Source organism: Lepidochelys kempii, chromosome 19, assembly GCF_965140285.1.
Source record: "Lepidochelys kempii isolate rLepKem1 chromosome 19, rLepKem1.hap1, whole genome shotgun sequence".
Classification (NCBI taxonomy): Eukaryota; Metazoa; Chordata; order Testudines; family Cheloniidae; genus Lepidochelys; species Lepidochelys kempii.
In genome coordinates, this window is record NC_136398.1 from 17,653,948 (window position 1) to 17,671,921 (window position 17,974).

Here is a 17,974-nt window from a genome sequence, read left to right on the forward strand (position 1 = left end):
ACCTCCCCCACTGCAACTTGAGACCATTACTCCTCGTTCTGTCATCTGCTACCACTGAGAACCGTCTAGAGCCATCCTCTTTAGAACCCCCCTTCAGGTAGTTGAAAGCAGCTAGCAAATCCCCCCTCACTCTTCTCTTCCGCAGACTAAACAACCCCAGTTCCCTCAGCCTCTCCTCATAACTCATGTGTTCCAGTCCCCTAATCATTTTTGTTGCCCTCCGCTGGACACTTTCCAATTTTTTCACATCCTTCTTGTAGTGTGGGGCCCAAACCTGGACACAGTACTCCACACGAGCCCTCACCAATGTCAAATAGAGGGGAACGATCACATCCCTCTATCTGCTGGCAATGCCCCTACTTATACAGCCCAAAATGCTGTTAGCCTTCTTGGCAACAAGGGCACACTGTTGACTCATATCCAGCTTCTCGTGCACTGTAACCCCTAGGTCCTTTTCTGCAGAACTGCTGCCGAGCCATTTGGTCCCTAGTCTGTAGCGGTGCATGGGATTCTTCCGTCCTAAGTGCAGGACTCTGCACTTGTCCTTGTTGAACCTCATCAGATTTCTTTTGGCCCAATCCTCTAATTTGTCAAGGTCCCTCTGTATCCTATTCCTACCCTCCAGTGTATCTACCTATCCTCCCCATTTAGTTCGCGGGACTTGGGCTCAGGGGCCCAACCCTAGGGGTTACAGTGGACGAGAAGCTGGATATGAGTCAACAGTGTGCCCTTGTTGCCAAGAAGGCCAATGGCATTTTGGGAGGTATAAGTAGGGGCATTGCCAGCAGATCGAGGGACGTGATCGTCCCCCTCTATTCGACATTGGTGAGGCCTCATCTGGAGTACTGTGTCCAGTTTTGGGCCCCACACTTCAAGAAGGATGTGGATAAATTGGAGAGAGTCCAGCGAAGGGCAACAAAAATGATTAGGGGACTGGAACACATGAGTTATGAGGAGAGGCTGAGGGAGCTGGGATTGTTTAGCCTGCAGAAGAGAAGAATGAGGGGGGATTTGATAGCTGCTTTCAACTACCTGAAAGGGGGTTCCAAAGAGGATGGCTCTAGACTGTTCTCAATGGTAGCAGATGACAGAACGAGGAGTAATGGTCTCAAGTTGCAGTGGGGGAGGTTTAGATTGGATATTAGGAAAAACTTTTTCACTAAGAGGATGGTGAAACACCGGAATGCGTTACCTAGGGAGGTGGTAGAATCTCCTTCCTTAGAGGTTTTTAAGGTCAGGCTTGACAAAGCCCTGGCTGGGATGATTTAACTGGGAATTGGTCCTGCTTTGAGCAGGGGGTTGGACCAGATGACCTTCTGGGGTCCCTTCCAACCCTGATATTCTATGATTCTATGATTCTATGATTTATGAGGAGAGGCTGAGGGAACTGGGATTATTTAGTCTGTGGAAGAGAAGAATGAGGGGGGATTTGCTAGCTGCTTTCAACTACCTGAAAGGGGGTTCCAAAGAGGATGGATCTAGACTGTTCTCAGTGGTTGCAGATGACAGAACAAGGAGTGATGGTCTCAAGTTGCAGCGGGGGAGGTTTAGGTTGGATATTAGGAAAAACTTTTTCACGACGAGGGTGGTGAAACACTGGAATGCTTTACCTAGAGAGGTGGTGGAATCTCCTTCCCTATAAGTTTTTAAGGTCAGGCTTGACAAAGCCCTGGCTGGGATGATTTAGTTGGGGATTGGTCCTGCTTTGAGCAGGGGGTTGGACTAGATGACCTCCTGAGATGACCCTGATATTCTATGATTCTATGATCTAATCGCAGTGTAGACATACCCTTAGTGTCGGCTGTAGCATTTCGTTCAGTATGGGAAGGGTTAACACTGTCCGAAGCCTTCCTTTGCCGGCAGCCTGGCCAGTGCCCGCATCCCAGAGGTTATTGTTGTACTCTAGCTGAGAGCTGGAACTCTGGCAGGGGTGCAATTCGTAAAGTCTCATGTGTAAAAAAGCCAGAAGTGAGAGCTTCCGTTTGCATGCGCTGTGTTGTTGTGAGTGAAGTTGCTGTTTACATGTTGTTTCCCAGTTTGTGCAGAGAGCTGCCCCCTGGCGGGGAGCACAACCGCCTGCTTGTTACCCCACCAGCTGTGCCTCCCTCCTTCTCTGATCAGCTGTCACGTTCCCACGGCCATGAGCCACTGGATGCCAGCGATCCCTCTGGTTCTCCAGGGCCCTGCGATGGCTGGGCCTAGTGATATTTTGAACAAAAGGAGCTCTCCACCAGGCTTGCAGCTGCTCGCATCGCTCACATGGAGTCCACAGACATCTTGACTTAAGAACGACACCCCGAGTGACATCCCTGGCATATCATCACAGCGATTTCAATAATAATTAATGGTACATTCCTGGTGCAAGCTGAGTCCAGTGACTCTACTACCCCCACTTAGTATTCAGCACTTAGATCAATACACAACTATGGGGCTGAGAGGACTTTGTCTGCACCTTCCATTTCCAAGAGCTCTCCCAGAGCGCAGAGAGCAGCTGTCACTGGCAAATGGGTCACATAACCTGCTAAAGAGGAGACTCCCTCTGTCCCAGGGAGACTTGACTTTTTTCTTTCACTTTGTTGTTTTTCTTAAACTAAACTGAAGCTCTCGTTTTAGTCTGAAAGCACGTGGTTTGTGGGTGATGGACGGGCTCCATTGAACTCATTGGCAGAACTCCCACAGACTTCACTGAGGCCAGGATTTCACCTGGTGAGGTGTCCAAGGGGAACACCCTAGACGAGCTTAGATTGCTAGGTGGGGGTTCTCATTCCAAATGGCTCCTGGGCACCTATAAGGGTTAATTTAAAATTACAATCAAGTAACATACCAAACCTGTACAAAAATCCCAGCACCACGCTCCAAGGTTCCTCACCTCCCACTCCAACACAGACCAGAGATAAAGCAGATAAAGCTCCCAACAAAACAAAGAAGGAAACTAAAACGTCTTGGGCCAGGTCCTGGAAGACAGAACATTTTTGCCCAGGCATACGTCCAAGAGAAAGCATTCCAGAGTGGCTGTGCTTCAGATCTGATCTTAACCCTATTGAACTCGGTGGAAAGGCTCCCACTGAGTTCCTTGGACTCTGGATCAGGCTGTCAGAGGGAAAGCCCTGCCTCTCATCCTCGTCCAGATCACAAAGTGGGATGGTCAGTGGTGAGAGCTAGGCAAGCGTGAACAAGTTTAGGAAAAGGACAAACCAGCCACCCCTGCTCCCAATAAATAAATCAAATCCCGTTGCCTGTTTCCAAAACCAAACTCAAATACTTCTGTCTGTGTCCTGACATGCTTCAGTAAGTTCCCTTTATGCCCAGTTTCCAGCTGGAACAGGAACCAGAAATGACCAAATGCTGCAAGGAAGAAGGTTCTTGGGAGACATTCAGTTCAGTTCTGTTCACGCAGGCGGTGTGGAGAGATGGGAGCTTTCTCAGATTTGTCCATCACCGCCTCCTGCCTCGCTGGGTCTTATCATTATGATGACGCAACACAGGGAATGGGCTTCCGAGTGATGCCCTCAAGCAGTTTGTTAGCTTGGGCTGCAAACGGATTTGCAATGAAAATCAATGACTAGAAACTCAAGGGCCAGATTCCCCACCTTGCATTGTCTCTTACACCAGTTCAAAATGGGTGTAAACCATTCCCAGTCTGATCTGGTAGCGTTTTACACTCTTTGCGCTGGTGTAGATGACCACACACGGCACAGGCCCTGACCGTTTCCATATTACCTTGGAAATATGGTACAAGTTCAAGTGTCACAAAGCCTCCCTGTACAAATGGAACATTTGCTAAATGAAAAATTTGAAACTCTAAAAAGAGGCAAAAAGGAAAAAAAAACTCTTCAATGATTTTTTTTATTCACGTCATAGCCATACATCTTAAAGAGCTCAGCCGAGCAGTGCGCATTTTGAAGCTCATTCAGCTTGTGCATTAACCTTAGACTTCCAGGTTTTTCTTTTGTCATAAAGCTGCAGCTCAGAGATTAAATAAAAACATATAACAGCTTGCAGCTCAGTTTTCACATCATAACATGAAACAATTTAGATGTTTATGTTTTGATGCAAAACTGAATAGCTCACAAACTAATTTGAAAAATGACATTTCTGGCTTGAGAGAGGGCCCAGAATGCAAAAAGAACCCGCTCATTTTCATTCGCCGTCCATATCATTAAAGGCTTTAAAAAGAAACAGGAAGACCTCGCGGTACCCGCGCTGGTACCCGCGTCTGTGCAGCTAGAAGGCAACAGAACCTCTTAACCTCCCTTCCCCCTGCACGTTACTAGATATCTTGCTGTGGTGCTAGCTGAAATTCTCCCAGCTGGCTGGCTATCTGATGAGAGAGGCCTGAAGCTGGAACTGGTGGCTTCTTAAATAACATCCAGGGTTGCTCATTGATTGTAATTGTCACCCCCCATGCTGAAAGGCTTGGGTGTAATCAGCTGCTCTGAGCAGTTTCACACGAAGCGCAGTTGAATGCCAAAGGCAGGCTACGCTCCATGCCCCCAGCCTCACGAGTCCCAGGGAGCACTCAGTGCTGGGAGATGAGACCAAGGGGCTCTGGGCAGTGGCTGTTCCCATTCTGTTGCCAGCCTTTCCCATCAAAGGCATTTTCCTCCTGTCATAGGGGAGAAGTTACAGGCTAGCCTGGGAAGGCAGCGATGCTGTCCTGACGTCGGGCAGTCAGCCATCCCTTCTGTTACTGAGCAGTCTAGGCCAGCACTTGGGGGAGACCCTATGTGGGGGCGCTAGGAGCACGGGCTGCATCAGTCGGTCTGGGAGCCAGACAGAACCACAGGGAGGGCCTGTGTCCCCCAGAGTTCAGACTCCCCTGTATATACATTCCAGCCCAGACCTGTCTCTCCTGTACCACATAGGGCACTGTGGTGCCCTACAGCACACGTGCCCGAAGTGACCCGCAGGCCACGGCCCTGCTTCCAGCTCTGGGTGATCCCCCACGCTCCTGTGCTGCCCCCGGGGCCAAGCTCCTGCCACTCTCACATGAGCAGTGCCTCCCTTGCCTGTCCCCGCCCTGCTGGGGGGGTCGCTGTCCCCAAGGCTGGGGCAACCATTGTTCCTTTCCTCCCCAGGACAGAAGATTCCAGACCAGCAGTTTAGCCTCAAACGTCAGCAAGGGCCAATTTGCACCACCTCCTGTGATTTTTTTTGTGATTTAGAAGTCCGGTTGGCGGCGCAGCGGGGCTAAGGCAGGCTGCCTGCCCTGGCTCTGCGTGGCTCCCTGGAAGTGGTGACATGTCCCTGCAGCCTCTAGGTGCAGGGGTGGCCAGGGGGCTTCACGTGCCGTCTCCGCAGCTCCCATTGGCTGGGAACCGTGGCCAAAGGGAGCTGTGGGGGTGGTGCCTGTGGGCAGAAGCAGCACGTGGCGCTGCCTGGCTGCCCCTATGCCTATGAGCTGGAGAGACACACCGGCCACTTCCAGGAACCGGCTGGGGTCACCACCACCCAGAGCTTGCACCCCTAACCCACTCCCACACCCCAACCTCCTGCCCCAGCTCTGACCCTCCTCCCACACCCAAACTCCCTCCTACAGCCCGCACCCTGCACCGCCTCCCATACTCCGAACCCCTTGGCCCCAGCCCGGACCCTCCTCCTGCACCCCAAACCCCTTGTTGCCGGCTCCACACCAGAGCCTGCACCCCCACCTGTATCCATCATCCGCCCTGCTCCCCAACGCCCTGCCCCAGCCTGGAACCCCCTCCTACACCCCAAACCCCTCATCCCTGGCCCCACCCCAGAGCTTGCACCCCCAGCCCTGACCCTCCTCCCACACCCAAACTCCCTCCTACAGCCCGCACCCTGCATCCCCTCCCACACTCCGAACCCCTTGGCCCTAGCCTGGAGCCTACTCCTGCACCCCAAACCCATTGTCGCCAGCTCCACCCCAGGGCCTGCACTCCCAGCCGGAGCACTCACCCCCTCCGCACCCAACACCCTGCCCCAGCCTGGTGAAAATGAGCAAGCGAGTGAGGGTGGGGGAAAGCAATTGATGGAGGGAGGGGGGATAGAGTGAGTGGGGGCGGGGCCTCGCAGAAGGGGTGGGGCAGGGCCTTGGAGGGGGGGAATGGGCGAGGCAGGGCAAGGGTGTTTGGTTTTCTGCAATCAGAAAGTTGGCAACCCTAAGCTGCCCATCAGTGTGGAAAGGGGAGAAGGGACCCCACCGCAATCTACCAGGCGTGGGAGAGGGGGGGTGAGAACCCCAGAAGGAGCAGAGGTGAGGCTGGGGGAGCTGAACTGGTGAGGAATTATATGGGGGGGGGCTGAACTGAGGGGGGCTGAGCTGATGGATGTGGTTGGGGGTGCTACCAGATTCGAGGAAGGTAAGAAGCTTCAGGGGCTGCAAGGGGGCAGCATAATTAAAATAAATGAATAATTTTTAGCTATTTGCAGAATTAGTTATGAGATTTTTTTGAAAAATAAAACCCTACATAATTTATTGCAATTACTGGATACTGTATATGTGTAGTTAGCACATAATACAAAGAAAGAAGAGTGATTTAAAATGATTGCTGACATACTTTGAATGTGACTGAATTGATTATTTAAAAAATAATATTTAGGGATTATTAATGTAATTACTGCATTGAAATATAGAAAGCTCTGAAAGGCTGTTGAGGTTGTAAAGATATTCTTGCCTGTAAAGATCTTTGCAGCTCACATAAATCTTTATTGAGAAATAATTGGAAAACTTGATACCCAGAGAGAGTGATTTGTGTTTCTTGGATGTTCATTGTTCATTTTCCTGCTCTGTTTTGCAGGTCTTGCACAGTATATTTCTAAATACATATGAATTAGGGTTTTCCGTCATATTTTAAATTGATCACATTATTGAGCTCTCCGGTGAGTACTTCTGTTAGACCTTTGCACAAGAATTTAGCATACAGACTCCTCCTTTTCCCCACGAACAGGGGTGCCTTCCCCCGCTCCATCTCTTAATTTCCCAAGGGATATCTTTGAGGGGACATCCTTCCTAAAACTATCGCACACACATTGCCAGAAGAGTAGAGGGGAGTTAAAAAGGATTGGACGATGTTTGTAAATCTCATTATTTGTGGAGCCAATCTCCATGATTTTTCAGGATCTGACTCGTCATTGTTGGTCTCTTGAGGTCAGCAATGCTGCACGTGGAACTGCACTTTACCATAGCGTTTGCACAACACGGCCTGCTTCACAGGAGTAGCACTAGCAGAGATGGGCCTTTTGCTTGGGGGTGGAGTGTGTTTGCACTTAATAAGTACGTAGGGGAATGATCCTGGGGTATTGCTTGTTGGCCTCATAATAATAATTAGCACTTACCTAGAACCTAATATTTGCAAAGCACCGAGCTAACATAACTTAATTATTCCCCGCAACCTGCAGAGGAGAAGTATTATGGGCTGCCATACCTGGCTGACTGATGTTCGTTATAACGTAGACACTTGTAGCTCTTGTATGCAATATTGCCAGCTCCAAGTGTTCGAAACCATAGAACCACAGGGTTAGAAGGGACTGCAAGAGTCGTCCAGTCTAACCCCTGCCAAGACGCAGGATTGGTTGTGTCTAAACCACCCAAGGCAGATGGCTCCAGCCTCCTTTTGAAACCCTCCAGTGAAGGAGCTTCCACAACCTCCCGAGGAGTCTATTTGATTGTCCTACTCTTCTTACAGTTAAGAAGTTTTTCCTGAGATTTAATCTAAATCTGCTCTGCTGTAGTTTGAACCCAGTGCCTCTTGTCCTGCCCTCTGTGGCAAAAGAGAACAACTTTTTCATGGCAATCTTTCAAATATTTGAAGACTGTTGTCATGCTCCCATTCAATCTCCTCTTTTCCAAACTAAACATACCCAGTTCCTTCAGCCTTTGCTCAGATGACTTGCATTCCACCCCTTTGATCATCTTTGCCACTCGCTTCTGGATCCTTTCCAGTTTCTCTCCATCTTTTCTATACATTGGTGACCAAAACTGGACACCATACTCCAGCTGAGGCCTAACGAGGGCTGAGTAGAGCGGTACTGTCACCTCCCGTGACTTGCAGGCTGTGCCTCTGTTCATGCAACCCAAAACTGCATTTGCTTTTTTTGCAATAGCATCGCATTGCTGACTCATGTTGAGGTTCTGATCCACCACCACTCCCAGATCCTTCTCAGCAATGGGGATGCCAAGCCAATTATCCCCCATTCTGTATTTGTGCATTTGGATTTTCTTCCCTAAGTGGAGCACTTTACATTGGTCTTTGTTGAATTTCACTGTGTCGTCTACAGCCCAGTTCTCCAAAGTATCAAGATGCCTCTGAATTTTAGCTCTGTCCTCCAAAGTGTTGGCAACCCCCACCCCAGCTTTGAGTCATCTGCAAACTTGATCAGTGTGCTCTCTTGTTCTACATCCAAGTCACTTAAAAAGATGTTAAACACTGGACCCAGAACAGAGCCCAGTGGAACCCCACTTGAGACCTCCCTCCAATCCAACATCATTCCATTAATAGTGACTCTTTGTTTGTGATTGTTTAACCAGTTATGTGTCCACTTAACGGTGGTTCTCCTGAGCCCGCATTTTTCCAGCTTACTTATCCGAATGTCACATAGGACGGTGCCAAAAGCCTTGCTGAAGCCCAGGTATATTAAGTCCACTGCATTCCCCCATCCACCAAACCAGTTACCCTGTCAGAGAAGGCAATCAAGCTGGTTTGGCATGATTTGTTCTGGGTAAATCCAGGCTGGCTGCTCGTGATCACCCCTCGTCCTCCAGGTATTTGCAAAGTGAATGTTTTATACATTGCTCTAGCAGCTTCCCAGATATTGAGGTCAGGCTGACTGGTCTATGGTTCCCCAACTCTTCCTTTTTCACCCTTTTAAAGATGGGCACCACATTAGCCCTTCTCCAGGCTTCCGGGACCTCTCCTATCATCCACGAGTTTGTAAATATTATTGCCAGTGGCTCCGAGAGTTCTTCAGCTAATTTCTTCATGCCCTGGGGTGAACAGTATCCAGCTCTGATGATTTAAATTCATTCAAATTGGTCAGAAGATCTCTGAGGTGTTCTTTACTTATCCCAATTTGCATCCCTTCCCCTTTATTGTCTATGGTAGGGGTTCTCAAACCGGAGGTCAGGACTCCTCAGGGGGTCGCAAAGTTATTACATGGGGGGTCACAAGCTGTAAGCCCCCACCACAGACCCCGCTTTGCATCCACCATTTATAATGGTGTTAAATATATTTAAAAGTGTTTTTAATTTATAAGGGGGCTGGGGGGTCGCACTCAGAGGCTTGCAACCACAAGGGCTAGAAATTTACCTTTTTTAAAAAAAATGAAAGCTGAGTCTCATGTATTCACATGACTCCAGGAGCTGACCCTGCAGGAAAAAACAGATACCAGGAGACTTGTGATAAAGTCATGAGGGCTGGTGACACTGCAGTAGGTAAATGCAAGCTTTGTAGAGTTAGAATGGTCACCTTGCATAAGACATTTATTAGCTATTTGCACTTCAAACAAGCACAAGTCAAACTTGCTAACACAGCATGTGGTCAGCCAGCAGCATTCATAGCCAGGTTAGAGAGTTAACCTCTGTAGCTGTCATTTAAAGGGGGCTGGATAATTTTATGATCATTGAATAACATTTGCAGTTCTGTGCAATAAGCCGAGATAGGTGTCAAATCTCATGCTTCGGGGTACTGCAGAGGATATCTCCTGCAAGCTGCTCTGCACGATTAGCCAGGTGGATCACAAAGGACTAGGATCAAGCCATTGCCAGGAGCAGGACACCAGACTTGATGGCCAGTGATCTCACCCAGCATATCAAACCCTCTCTTCCTAAGCTTTTATCCCAAGTAACTAACTTGAAGGACATTGTGCTGCAAGGCGCCAATATAAACCACAAGGACGCTGAGCCGGGCATCATTTTGGTGCTCTGAATATAACAATTAATGCACATAAGCCACTGAATTATAGGCTGGAGACTCTGGGGGCCCATATGGCAGCTAACGAGTAACACTGATTGGCTTCCAGAGGCTGTGGAGACACAGACTCTTATTCTTCGAGAGAGGATCACAGCAGACACAGGAGGCTCTGGGCAAAGCTCACATCCTCTCAGCCCTGCTGCAGGAAGCGGCTGTACTTTCCATTGATCAGAAGGAGGGGACTTGTGTGACAACCAGCCACTGAGTGCAATTCTTCCCTGGCTCCACCAGCCCGAACAATACACAGCGAATAACTTACCCCAGGAATTTAGCCCCTTTTCTCCTTGGGAGACTTGTCACCAGACAGACACTGCTTTTCAGAACAATGTTTCCAAGAGCTTAAGGCAAGATGGGATCACTAAATCACCCAGTCTGACGTAAGCAAACTAGAGCAGAGGAGGGTTTCGATCCAGGCTCCCTCTGCTATAAGCCCAGCCTGTCACCACTGTACCACTCTGCTGGGTAAGTGCTTGTGATTTTACAGGCTGTCTGGGCCCTGCAAGCAGGCCTCAGGGCTGCATTGCCCTGTCTGAGGCAGCAAGGCACCCGAGGAGCCACAATTTGGAAGGATGCCATTAGAATGGTAGGCCCAAGAGCAAGGCCTTCTGGGAGGAGGAGAAGAAGAAAGGCAAGCTGCTTTCTCAGGCTGGGGAGAGCTGGCACTGCTGGTGGGTTTCTCCAGGAGGGACCTGGCAGGGAGTGAAGGCGTCTGAGAAGAGGACCTGAGGGCTAGCGAAGGAGAAGTCCTGGACAGAGACACGCGGCTTTGTCTGGCATTGTTTCCTTAAAGGAGGTGCCCCGAGCACAGAGGCAACACTTGCAGAAAGCACAGGGCAAGCAGTGGCTTCCTGTACTGGAATCTCCAACCTTGGGACCCTGGACGGAGGGAGGGAGGAAGGTTCCCCACCACTGGTGTCCCCATTGAAGGTGGGTAGGGAGTGAATCATGACCTGGCACAGAGCCGGGGGTGGCAGCCGATGGCCCAGCCAGGGTTAGTTTATTGTGGATCCCTTTGCTGGTCAGGTGTGTGCCCCGGCAATGAGGTGGTGCCCAGAGAAACCCTAGGGAGATGGAGCCCAACATCACGCAACCCACCATCCTGATTCTCACCCGACCCCATCCAGCCTGCTGGCCTGAAGCCCACCCAACATCACCTGATACCACCCAACCCGGGGGCCTGAATAGCTCCTGGCAGAATTCACCCAGTCATGAAATGGACCCATTCAGTGGGTCCTCCTTCTGTTTACCAAGGAGGTTGAGAAGACATACATCATCTTCCCCACGACCCCATGCTGCAGCCCCTTGGCAAAACCAGCTCCAGAAGGAGCACTCTTGCCCAAGGCCTCCTTGCTGCCACAGCATTACTCTGACATGGGCATGGTTGATCGTGCCTATCTCCCCACAACAGGCAGTCTGTCTACCCCACTGATGGGCCCCATGACTGAGGTTAGCACGAGGATACGAAGGACTGATTCACCTTCATTAGATTTGGCTCCTGTAATTGCCCAGCACTGTGGGGGCAGCTTTAGAAAAGAAATAATCATAAAATAAGAAGGAACAACAACAATGCAAGGAGACTGTCTCGGTCCATAGTAAAGGTGCTCATTCACAAGTCCTTACAAGTGTGTATTCTTACATGCCCTCACACATGATCTCACATGTACACACTCACACGTGAAATCCTTCTCTGAAAGTCTACAGGTTCTCTAGGATTTCTACCTTATCTCTGCTGCTCACTGCTCCAAACTGGGATTGTTCGAATTTCACTGTTATTACTCATGGACCTCAAATGATCTCCTTTATAACCTTGACTATTAGACAAACTCTCAGAGTTTGCCCTTGGAGTTATGGATAGGTAGATAAATAGATATTAGGCCCTGGAGCGTATTCCAGAGGAGTCAGGTGAGTGAAGCAAACTCCACACTTTCTGCAAATGGGTTGGTGAAAGGGCTGGGAGGCTGAGGGGGGTGGGGGGTGAGGGCAGGGCTTACTTTGCTTTCTCCTTGGTGGATCTTGCTTTTCAAAGGAGTGCAGCTATATTTCTGCAGTCAGTCCATGGTTCCTGTCACACAAGCAATTAATTGTTATAATTATTTGTATTCTCTGTTAGCTTCCAATCTCCCCTGAGCAAGCTGGGACAGCCAGGGCATGTCCTGGGGGAATGTGGGGGATTTTTTGCAGTGGCTGATGGGTAATTCTTCTGTTCAGTGCTGCTTACATAAGCAGGGGAATGGTCCCACTAGCGTGGGGCACTTTCCTGGCTTATACACTATCCTGGTGAAATGGGCTAGCGAAAGGATCTGAGTCCTCGTTCCCTCTTCCTGTACCCAGAGCCCTGCCTGACCTCAAGGGCTCCCCTTCCACTCTCCTGTGCAGCAGAGTCCTCGTAACCCAAACAAGGCTGGGCCCAGGATTCCTGGGGGGCTTGACCCCCAACCTTGTTGTGGTCACTTAGGGCAGGGGCTAGGGTGTCTCCACTCCGGGGTGCTCTCTCTGCACTGGACACTTCCCTGACCCACTGATCATTGCATACAGCTCAAAGCAAATACAATTTATTAAAGAGCAACCGATTTAAAAAATAAGGAAAAAATGGAAAAGGTGAAAGGAAAAGGAAAAAAGGTTAATGGGCAGCAGGTTTAAAACGAATAAAAGGAAGTGGAACTCCTTGCCTGAGGAGGTTGTGAAGGCTAGGACTATAACAGGGTTTAAAAGAGAACTGAATAAATTCATGGAGGTTAAGTCCATTAACGGCTATTAGCCAGGATGGGTAGGGAATGGTGTCCCTAGCCTATGTTTGTCAGAGGGTGGAGCTGGATGGCAGGAGAGAGATCACTTGATCATTACCTGTTAGGTTCACTCCCTCTGGGGCACCTGGTATTGGCCACTGTCGGCAGACAGGATACTGGGCTGGACGGACCTTTGGTCTGACCCAGTCTGGCTGTTCTTATGTTCTTAAACATCACCCCGCTCTGTGGCCCGGGGACGTCACAGCCAGCGTCTCTGGCACGTCAGGGCAGTTCAGTCTGTTCCTCACACGTCCCAGGCCCCTGCCCAGGCCCTGGCTGTGCTGCAGGGATGCTGCAGGTCGGACACTTGCTCTGGCGGTGGCCACACGCCCTCAGGCTCTAGGTGGCAGGACCCTTCCTCCCAGCATCGTCCCTGCCCTGCCTGGGCTACAATCCCCCTCCAAGCCTGGCCTGCAGGGCCTCTGGGCTGGGGAAGCATCTCCCTGTGCTGAGCCTGCTGCCCAGGATCCCCCTCGCTCTCCCCAGCTGCTCCCTGCACCCGGCTCCAGACGGCTTCAGCTCCAGCACTGCGGCTGCTGTACCTCCAGCTCCCTGGGCTGCTTTTCTGGCCCCTCTGTCCCGTGTGGCTCTGCTTCCCCTCCCCCCCTCCCAGCTCGGGCCCCTGCTCTCTCCTTAGCCCAGCCCCACTCTGTTCCAGGCAGCTCCAGCTCACACGGAGGACGGGAGCCCCCTGGCCTCCTGACTCCCGCACTAGCCTGCCCGTCCTGTCAATCAGGCTGACCCAGAGCATTGGCCTCTCCCCATTGTTCCTGGGGACTGTCAGTCTCAGGGTCCTGATTCCTCATCGACCCTTCCTTTTGGTACTGGGAGCTAGTAACCACAAACCCACACTGAGTTTCAGTGAGGGGCCAAGAGTCCCCTTACACTTAGATAGGACTGATCCTTGGAGGGCCCTGGTCTCCCAGCTGTGGAATCAGGATAGATCTCAATGCTCAGGGAGGACTGGGTTAATCAGAAGATGCTGCCTCCTCTTGAACTGGCCAATGAATACAGAAACCCACCTGCATTGCAAAGAACAAGACTTCTAATAAAGCCAGAAGGACTTTGTGCTAGGCAGTGGTAACAACTGTAACCCTTCTGCCAGGCCAAGCTGATAGCAGCAAGGGCCGGGTTCAGTACACAGGGGTTCCCTCTCATCAAAGCAAATGCAAAACTGGCTCGAGCCCCCACCCAGCGACCTGGGAAAATCTTACACACCCCCTGGGCACCTCAAAGAGGCAATACTTCCCCTCTCGCAAGCACAGAGTCTCGGTGTAGCAGAGAATCTTTAATAACATGAGGTAAACGACATCAGCATTAAATTGGGGAAACACCACAACTAGTGTTCATTAACCAAACCATGAGCAAAGACCCACCCCAGAAAATTGGCCCACATCCTTTCCCTCGAATTCTTGAGTCCCAGAACCCAAACGTCTCTTGAGTCCAGCAATCCACACATCACCCAAAGTTCAAAAAGTCCAGCCCCAGAGTTCAAAAGTTCATCTGCAGAGTATTGCTCCCCAGTCTAGCTAAAATGTGCCTGTGTGTGGGGGGAAAGAGGTAAGGGGCACCTTACGTGACCTGAAGCTGACTGCCCCACAGGGCTCCGCTCCACCACGACCGGCTCCGCTCTGCTCTGCTCAGCTCACTATCTCACGAACGGCTCCGCTCTGCTCAGCTCGCCTCGCTGTCTCACAAACACTCCGCCCGCCTATCCACGAACAGCACCACTGCACTCTAGGTCTTCCAGCTCCCCACTACTTGACACAGTGCTCAGTGATTTCAGCTCTCCGTGATTTCAGCTCATAGTAGTAGGAGCCTTAGTGCTGGTGCACTATAAGGCCAAAGTGAATGCAGCACAGTACCCATAGCAAGACTCTTAATAGACCCAAAATTAGCTCTGACATTCCACAGTGGAGAGAGACAGAGGTGCAATTGGTGTTTCAGGGCCCACACCACCAGGTACCAATACCTATCTCAAGCCTCTCTCAATTCACAGAGTTTTGGAACCCATGTCCCTTGCCTAGCGAGTGCTACTTAGTTGATGGTGAGTCCCTCCATCATAACAAAAGGCCAAGTACAGTTCCAAGCACAGTTCCTATAATCAGGGTAAAAACAATTTATTCTTCCCGCCCCAATAACAGAGACACTGGGGATCCCACAACAGCCAAAGTGACCATTTGGGCAGTTATGGCCTCATTCTAGGCGGGGTGGGTGTGCCTATGCAAATGAGATCAGCCCCTGAAGTTCTTTTCCACAACTTGCCACACCTCACCACCAGATGTCAGGGTGGAGCTCATCCTGACTCTGCTTACACAACCCTTTGTCATTCCCAGCACCTCCCACACGAGGGTCTCAAAGTCATTTACAAAGTAATCACATATCCACTGAATGCGTCCAATGAAGTGAGCTGTAGCTCACTAAAGCTTATGCTCAAATAAATTTGTTAGTCTCTAAGGTGCCACAAGTCCTCCTTTTCTTTTTGCGGATACAGATTAACACGGCTGCTACTCTGAAACATATCCACAAACAGGAGCAATTGAACCTCTACTCTGCCTCTCCAAAGCTTTCCAGCGAGGACTGTATGGCTAGCAGCGGGGGGTACCTGCAGCATGCCCAGAGATGGCTGCATCAGTCTCAGGGCAGGCTCCTCTGCCTGACAGGTATTAGGACGCAAAGGGGGTCTTGCCTCCAGCATGCTCCTCTTCCACACTGATTCCTATTCCCACCTTACTGTTATCCAAGGCTTGTCTTCACCTGGTTCCTCCCTCCTGCCACCCCTTTCCCACCTACTCCCCTGCTGCACTGCCCCCATATCTGGTCTATGTTACCTTCTAGGCCAGTGCCACCTTGGGCATAAGAACATAAGAATGGCCATATTGGGTCAGACCAAAGGTCCATCTAGTCCAGTATCCTGTATTCAAAGAATGCCAATGCCAGGTGCCCTAGGGGGAAAAAACACAACAAGTAATCACCAAGTGATCCATCCCCTGCCACCCACTCCCAGCAAACAGAGGCTAGGGATACCATCCCTGCCCATCCTGGTTAATAGCCATTGATGGACCTATCCTCCATGAATTTATCTAGCTGTTGTAGTCTTGGCCTTCACGATAGGTGCTAGAACTAGCTTGAAGTGGTTTCCATCATATACAGGATTTACAGTTTGGTTCAATGGCTCTCAGGATCCCCACTATACAGATTGTTCCAGCACCCGTGGCCTTCACAACATCCTCTGGCAAAGAGTTCCACAGGTTGACTGTGCGTTGTGTGAAGAAATACTTCCTTTTATTTGTTTTAAACCTGCTGCCCATTAATTTCATTGGGTGACTCCTGGTCCTTGTGTTATGAGAAGGAGTAAATAACAACACTTCCTTATTTACTTTCTGCACACCAGTCATGATTTTATAGCCCTCCATCATATCCCCCCCTTAGTCGTCTTTTCCAAGCTGAAAAGTCCCAGTCTTATTAATCTCGCCTCATACGGAAGCCATTCCAGACCCCTAATAATTTTTGTTGCCCTTTTCTGAACCTTTTCCAATTCCAATATATCTTTTTCGAGATGGGGTGACCACATCTGCACGCAGCATTCAAGATGTGGGCGTACCATGGATTTATATTGAGGCAATATGGGCGAGTTCTACTCCATAACAGTGCCATGTCCGGCCTATTTACCCACATCTCATCCCTGGACCAGGTCTGTCTCCAGCCTCGTCCCTTCCTGAACCAGCCACATGTGTCACCTCCTCTCCCCCCAGACTGAGACCATCTGCGGCCTGCTCCCCTGGGTGCAGCTCTGTACATGGAGCTCTGAACAGGAAGCCACTCCACGAAATCAGGCAGCTCTTTGAATTATTTAGACTGGAAAGGACCTGAGGCTGCTCTTCAGGTCCAGTCCCTAGCATCACAGGGGCAAGTGTAATGGCTCAGCCATCTAGCCCCTGGCATTGTTCTCGAAGCTCTGGGTGAGAGACACCACTGCCATGCTTGGGGACCTATTTCATCCATCCCTCCACATCATGGAAACATTGGTTTTAATTAATCCCGAGAGGTGGGTACTCCGCCTAGCAAGGCTGGCCGGGGAATCACTCTGTGAAAGATACAAGTGAAGATCTAAGAGAGTAAAAGAAAATCCAGAAAGTGCTGCAAGCTGAATTGCTCTAAATCACAGTAAATATTCAGTAGCCTCTGAGGTCTGAGAGCCACAGAGATAAATCACTGTGTACACAGGGAAAGGAGCAAATGGGGGGCACTGAAAAGCCTATTTTATGGGGAGTGGCATCTGCAAGAAGAGCCGATAACTGAGACAGGCAATTCTGGAACTGCTCAACCGGACCAGAAAGCTCAAAACTACAGCTGGTCAAGATCTTTGTGACCAAAAAAACCTTTTCATTGACAAATGGGACATTTTGTGGGGCCAAATGGTTGCTGTAAAAATTTTTCATTTCTTGATGACATTTCAAATCTCAATTTGAAACAAAAATGTTCAGTTTGCTTAAAAATTCCCTGTGAAAAATCAAAACATGGAGCATGAATTGTTTTGTGCAAAATCTGTTGGAATATTCAGACGTGGCCTTTGGTCTCATGGAAGCTCCCTCAGACCCGAGCCCCCAGAAACTAAGGGTGGGATAGAAGCAACAGCCATTGCTTCCCCTGGAAGACCAATGAGGGACATGCGAGCAGATTCGGCTCTAGCATACGTGAGTGCAACGCTGAGGGAAGTAAATAGGAGTGTGTCTGCGTACACCAAGCCCAGCTAGGCAGACAATCCCTAGGCACCTTCACTCAGCCACTGTTGGTGAGATGGTCATCTCTTCCCTCCCCATCCATCAGTAATGTCCGATGCCATTTCAAACACAGGCTAACCAGGGACCTCTAGTATATGAAGACACATGCATGGGGTGAAATCATGGCCCCAGTGAAGTTACGGGGAGTTTTGCAGTTGACTTCAGTGAAGTCCGGATTTTACCCCTGGACTCAGCGCTAACAGCACAGGATGGTTCTTAAAAAGGTTGGTTCAAATAAGAGCAGGCTGAATAGTGAACAAATGGATTCCTGAGCTTTTAACCCAGACCTGAGCTCTGACTGGTGGGGTTCTGTTATTTGCTGTCCATTAGTAGCTCTGATCGACAGTTTTTCTTCAGATCTTTTTTCGAGACAATATAGCCTTTTTTCAGAACAAAAGTGTTCATAAAAAGCTTTGCATGTTTTCACATTTTTCTCTTTTTTCATTAAAACAAAAATGTTTGAAATTTT